A 7,413-nucleotide genomic window follows, 5' to 3' on the forward strand; every position below is an offset into this window, starting at 1 on the left:
GCTGTGAGATAAACGGGGCATGAACTGGCCCCCTGGCGGGGGGTCAGCCCCTTCTGCCCTCATTAAAGTGCCAATCAAGAAGAGGAATGGAGGCCAGCCGAGTGAGCTCAGCCTCCCGGTGGCCGAGGGGGCAGGATCCAGACTCTCCCCCGACCGAAGGGAGCCCAGAGTTCCACCCGGCCCGCAAGCTTGTGGTTGCAACATCACCCCTGGTTTTTGGTTTTCCCTGCAGTGAGAGCGGTGGCGGGGCTGGGGGTGGGGGTGCAGTGGGGGCGGTGCCGACAATTCAAGGCAGCAAACGCTCCTCACGCGGGCCGGCTGGGACCCTGTCTGGTTACCTGCCGCCATGTGACAAATCCCCAAAACTCAGTGGCTTAGAACAACAACCATTTTTTTTCTTCCCTAATCTCTCTTGGATCTAAGGGTTGGCTGGGCTCCACTAGGTGACTTTTCTGCTCCATGTGATGTGGCCTGGAGTGGCTGTCATCTGGGGCTCCTCCGGGCTGGGAGAGCTTCCCCGTAGCTCATGCTGCATGTACCGGCTGCCTGTAGCAGGGACCCCTGGAAAGCCGGGCCCACTTGCTTTGCTGGGTGATTGGGCCTTTCCTTCCATCTCCACGGGGTCTCTTCTCCAGGGCAGCCAGACTACTTATCACGCCTTTCCCAAAATGTAGAGAATGGAGGTGTTAGGGTTTCTTAAGGCATTGGCCTAGAACAGGCACAGGATAACTTCTGCCTTTTTTTTTTTTTTTTTTTTAAAAAGACTGTGTGTGAGGAGGGGAGGGGCAGAGAGAGAGGGAGACATAGAATCTGAAGCAGGCTCCAGGCTCTGAGCTGTCAGCACAGAGCCCGACGCAGGGTTCGAACCCATGAACCGTGAGATCATGACCTGAGCCAAAGTCGGACACTTAACTGGCTAAGCCACCCAGGCGTCCCTTACTTTTTATTTTTTATTTTTTTAATGTTTATTTATTTTTGAGAGAGAGAGGGAGACAGAGAGCGAGTGGGGGAGGGGCAGAGAGAGGGAGACATAGAATCTAAAGCAGGGTCCATGCCCTGAGCTGTCAGCACAGAGCCTGACGCGGGGCTTGAACCCGCAAACCGTGAGATCATGACCTGAGCCGAAGTTGGATGCTCAACCAACTGAGCCACCCAGGTGCCCACTTCTGCCCTTTCTAAAGCAAGTCATGGGTCAGCCCAGGTACAGGGTGGGAGGGGCCTACCCAGGAGAGTGGATGTTGGGAGGCACCTTCCTTTAGGGCCATCTTCGGAATCTGGCTACCAGGCATGGTGGGATCCCAGTGGGGGTGCTTTGCTTGTCAGAGGGGTAGAACAAGCTCTCTTTTATACTAGGTTCTCTGGAAGCCTGGAGGCCAAGTGGACCAGAAGCATATATATATATATATATATATATGTATATATATACACACACACACACACACACACACCTTTCTATCTTCCATAGATAGTCCATCTATTCTCTGGAAGAACCCCCTAAAGTCTACAACAAGGCATTTGGGAAAAAATGATTACTGCATGATTATGTATTCATTACAGATATTAAATAACAATAATTGGTGCCATTGCTTGAGAACTTAACAATACACCAAGCATTGCCCTAAGCGATTCACAGACCCAGGCTCCATCCATCTTGTGGCTCTGCAGTGCTCTCTGGTCTGCTAGAGTGGACGAATTACTCTGGCTTCTATGCTGAGAACGGACCACAGGATGCGTCTATGTGGGGAGGGGAGGGGATTTGATGGACATTCCCCACTTGCCTTAACCCACTCTCCTTGTCTCCATCCTACACTGTTTCCTGGGAGGCTATCTCCATGGACTGTTTTAACAGACCCCCAACTGGCTTCCAGTTAGGTTCGGCCAGTGTGAGTTTTAGAATGGCTCCAAAAAGATTGGTCCACACAGTGGCAGGTGATCAGAGATTCCCTTGGCTCTCTCTCTGCTGTAGTGTGGCAGGTGCTGACCTTTTTTTTTTTTTTTTTTTTTTTTTTACCAGAGGCCATGACTTGCATCAGGTGGCCCTTTCCATTCTCTAGAACTCTCATCCATTCCTAGGGATGATTACAGGATGCTACACTGTCTCTAGTCGGTACCTCTGACCCACCCATAACTAATAAAAAAGTCATAACCCTGCAATCAGGTCCTCTAAGTGGGTCATCTCTATCCTGCTGTGTCCCTGGCTGATACAGGGACAAGGAAGCTGTTCAGGAGGCTATCACAGTAATCCAGGTGGGTAGACTTCTAAGGTGGATTGGACGTGGGTAAAAGGGAAGTTTTAGAGTGGCTCCAAAAAGATTGGTCCACACAGCTGGAAGAATGGAATCATTTATTAAGATGGGTAAAACCAAGGAAGAGGCAGGCTTGTGAAGGAAAAAAAATCGTGATTTCCGTTGTGGACATGTCAAATCTGGGATGCTTTCTAGACTTCCAAGCGGAGATGTTAAAAAGGCAGTTGGGGGTCCAGGTCTGGACTTCAGGGCGCAGATCTAGGTTGGAGATATAAATGTGAGCATTATGAGTAGATGCTATTTAAAGTCTTGGGACTCAATTAGATAACCAAGGGTAGGATGGATGGGGAAAGGAAGAGGTCTGATAGTGAGTCCTGAGGCTTTCCAACATTTGGAGGCCAGAAGGCGAGGAGCAACCAGCAAAGAAACCTGACAGGAGCTGTCAGTGAAGCAGGAGAAAAACCAAGAAACAATTGGTTTCCTGGAAGTCAAGTGGAGAAAAAAGTGCTTCAAGAATAAGAGAGTGATCAATAGTGAAGGATACATCTGATTATTTTGGTTAGATGAGACTTCATAATGAAGATGAGAGTTGGCAAAGTGGAGTCAATGATAACCTTGAGGAAGGGTGTTTGTTTGTTTTTTAAAGATTGTATTTTTAAGTAACACATGCACCCCACATGGGAGTTGAAGCTTGAACTCACTTCTCTGAGGTCCAGAGTAGCATGCTTTACCAATTGAGCCAGCCAGGTGCCCCCATAGATGAGGTCTTGAGGATAAAAACTTAACTAGAGAGGGCTCAGAGAAGAACAAGAAAAATTTTGGGTTCTATCCACAGCAGAGTAGCTGTATTAGACTTATCTGCCTGCCATAAATAACAGTAGAAATGGACAAAATATATGAAACATTTATCAGGCACTGAGCCACAGGCAACCAAAATCTATGACCCTTAAGAGAAGGAGAGCACACAAGGCCGAGCTCCACACTCACCTTGACTTTCTGCCTAGGGGTAATTTTCAAACTGTGGCACAGGGAAGTGGATTCCAAGCAGAGAGTTACAGTCTCACTGGGTGGAGAAAAGAGAGTTCAGAGTTTAGGGCTGCTAAGACAGCTAAATTTGGAGGGCAGATTACCAAAGGAGAGGGAACCACAGAGAAGGAACAGCAGAGATGGAGCCCCAACATTTTTCACCGAGATTCCCTTCAGGTCTGTAGCTGAATCCTAAGATATGCATGTACACACAGGACAAGACTCCACAGTGCCTAACAGAAAATCTACTTGGAGACTGAAAGCTGAACAGAAATTTCAGAGGTCTTAATGCTAAAGCAATATTGGAGTTGTGGTTGGTCCAGAGAGGCAAGATCTCAGGAATACTCTGAGAATTCCACTGAAAACGTAGGAAGTTTACAGCTTGGAAGGGCTACACCATGCAAGTAAGGGCTTCACCCTAGGACTATGGGTAAAACTGAAATAGACACATTAACAAAGTCTAAAATCAGTTCTCACTAAGATCAAGACAGTCCTCCAGTTATTTAACTGCCTACCAGAAAAAATAAACCAGTCTTCAGAGGATGATACCATAGTCTCCACAACATAACATCCAAAATGTCTAGCATACAATAAAAAATTACTAGACATGTAAAGAAGCAGGAAATGTGACCCATAGTCAAAAGAATAATCAATAGCCTCAAACTCATATACTCCTGATGCTGAAACTGGCAGACAGAGACTAAAATATATAAATGTATTGAAGGATTTAATGGAAAAAGTGATCAAAACATTTTCACAAATGGGGAAATGCAGCATAGAAATGAAATCTTTTAAATATCTTAAATATTTAAATTATTATTATTATTTAAATATTTTAAATATTTTAAATATTTTAAATGGAAATACTTTAATATTTTAAACTGAATAAATATTTTAAACTGAAAAATGTAGTAGATGAAATGAATAATTCTTTGGAAGCACTTAATAGCATACTAGACATAGCAGAAGAATGGCTTTGTGAACTCAAAGACAGGTCAACAGAAATTATCCAAACTGAAGCACAGAGAAGAAAAAGGAATAATAAAATAAGACAGAACAGAGCATCCAAGAACTGTGTGACAATATTAAATGGGCTGATGTATTTGTATTTGTAGTTCCAAAATGAAAAGAGAAGGAAAATGGGACAGAGAAAATATTTCAAGAGATAATGGTCAAACATTTTCCAAAATGAATGAAGGATATCAGCCCACAGATTCAAGATACTCAGTACATCCCAAGGAGGATAAATTTTTAAAAAGCATCACATCTAGATCATCATATCAAACTACTAACATCCAAAGATCAAGAGAACATTCTTAAGAATCAGCTAAAGAAAAAAAGGACACATCACGTTCAAGAGAATAACAATAAGAATAATGGCCGACTTCTCATCAGAAACATTGGAAGCCAAAAACTAATAGAATGACATCTTTATTTTTTTTAAGGGTTTCTTTTATTTATTTATTTTTGAGAGAGACAGAGACAGTGTGAGTGGGGGGAGGGGCAGAGAGAGAGAGAGAGAGGGAGACACAGAATCCGAAGCAGGCTCCAGGCTCCGAGCTGTCAGCACCAAGCCTGACACAGGGCTCAAACCCACAGACTATGAGATCATGCCCTGAGCTGAAGTCGGATGCTTAACCGGCTGAGCCACCCAGGCACCCCTAGAATGACATCTTTAAGTGCTGAAAGAAAACTATCAGCCTAGAACTCTATCCAATGAAAATAATCTTCAAAACTCAAAGGAAAATAAAGACATTTGCAGGAAAACGAAAACAGATACTTTGTTGTCAGCAGAACGTCACTACAACAAATACAGAGGATACTTTCAGCTAAAAAGGAATGATCTCAGAATCCTAGATCTGCAAGAAGAAACAAAAGAGCATCCGAAATGGTAAATATGGTAGGTGTTTACAAAAATTTATTTAAAAGACTATTGACTAGTTAAAACAAAAATATGAACTATGTACGATGATGTTTATAACAAGTGTACTAGTAAAATATATGACAACAGTAGCAAAAAAGAGAAGGAAAGGTGTAAATGGAATTATGCTGTTCAAAGTTTTTCATAATATGAGAAGTGATATTATTTTAAGGTGGTTGGTGGTAAGTTAAGGATGAATATTTTAATCTAAAGCAACATGAAAAAAAAAAAAAGAGGAGGTAGTTTAAAAGCCATGAAGATAGGGGGGCCTGGGTGGCTCAGTCGGTTAATCATCCGACTTCAGCTCAGGTCACAATCTCACAGTCCGTGAGTTCGAGCCCCACGTTGGGCTCTGTGCTGACAGCTTGGAGCCTGGAGCCTGCTTCAGATTCTGTGTCTCTGTCTCTCTGACCCTCCCCCATTCATGCTCTTTCTCTGTCTCAAAAATAACATTTTTTAAAAAGCCATGAAGATAATGTGTAAATATGGGTTCATCAATTATAACAAATGTACCACTCTGGTGTGGGATGTTGATAGTGAGGGAGGTGCTTGGGAGCAGAAGGTATATAGGAACTCTGTACTTTTTACTCACGTTTGCTGTGAATCTAAAACTACTCTAAAAAATAAAGTCATTTTTTTTTTAAAGTTGAGAGAAGATAAAATGTAATTCTAAAGTGTACTCCAACCAAATTAAGAAAGGAAAGGGAAGGGACATCTGGGTGGCTCAGTTGGATCCAACTCTTGGTTTTGGCTCAGATAGTGATCTCATCGTTTGTGAGTTTGAGCCCCGTGTAGGGCTCTGTGCTGACAATGCAGAGCCTGCTTGGGATTCTCTCTCTCTTTCTCTCTCTCTGCGCCTCCCCACTCATGCTCTCTTTCTCTCTCAAAATAAATAAATAAATAAAAATAAAATAAATAAAAAATAAATAAAATAAATAAATAAATAAAGGAAAAGGAAAAGGAAAGGAACAGAGAGAAAACGGAACAAATAGAAGACATGTAGAAAACAGACTGAAACCCAACCACATCAGTAATTACATTAAATGTAAACAGACAAAATACTCAAAGTGAAAAACAGAGGGCATCCGTTTGGATACAAGAACAAAAACCAACCATATGCTCTTCATTAAATACATGGACACCGAAAGGAAGAAAGAAAAGTTGGGTTATGTTCATATCTGACAAAGAAGAGTTTGGGACAAAGATTATTTCCAGAGATAAAGAGGGTCATTGCATAACGGAAAAGAGTCAATTCAACAAGTAGACATAATAATCCTAACTGTGCGCCATTGATAGCGTTAATAATATAGCTTCAATACGTGAAAGCAAAAGCTAACAGAACTAAAAGAAATCAACAAACTCACAATAATAATTGGAGATGTTCACTCCTCTCGGAGATATTGACAAAAAACAGGCAGAAAGAATACAAACACAGAGAATTTGGAAAAGCGAATGGGAGGCGGGGGAGAGAGAAACCCTAATCTTCTGAGGACTTGCACTTTGGAGAGAGCAGAGACTTGAGGAGTGGCTGAATTGAGATACAGGATCAAGGGTAGAACCAAATGGAAGAAATGACAGCATGTTTGTATTTTGGTGAGGACACTCCAGGAGGGGTGGGAGTTGGTGATGCGAGACAATGAGTGGACTTGAGTAGGCAGGAAGGGATGTGGACACGAGGGGAAGAAGTAGCCCCTGAGGGGTCGGCCTGAGGGGTCAGGAGCATGGAGCTGGAGAAGGGGAGCTTTCCCAAAATGGTGTTGGTGTTGGCCACCGGGTCTTGTCCTATGGCCAGGCCTCCTGGGGATGGGCAGGATCCTCACCAGGCTCTCAGACTTGAGGTGCTCCTGTTCTCCAGATCTTTGTTCCAGGATAATCCAAGCTGGTCACAGAAAGCTACCCCACCACAAGAGGCTGCGACAAGAGTGCTGCTTCTGTAACTTTCATGCATATATAAAATTAACATTATATATGAACATATGTTAGCATTACGTACATATGTTTTCTTTTTTTTTTTTTTAATTTTTTTTTTCAACGTTTATTTATTTTTGGGACAGAGAGAGACAGAGCATGAACGGGGGAGGGGCAGAGAGAGAGGGAGACACAGAATCGGAAACAGGCTCCAGGCTCCGAGCCATCAGCCCAGAGCCTGACGCGGGGCTCGAACTCCCGGACCGCGAGATCGTGACCTGGCTGAAGTCGGACGCTTAACCGACTGCGCCA

The sequence above is a fragment of the Prionailurus viverrinus genome, chromosome C1, assembly GCF_022837055.1.
Source record: "Prionailurus viverrinus isolate Anna chromosome C1, UM_Priviv_1.0, whole genome shotgun sequence".
NCBI classification, from domain to species: Eukaryota; Metazoa; Chordata; class Mammalia; order Carnivora; family Felidae; genus Prionailurus; species Prionailurus viverrinus.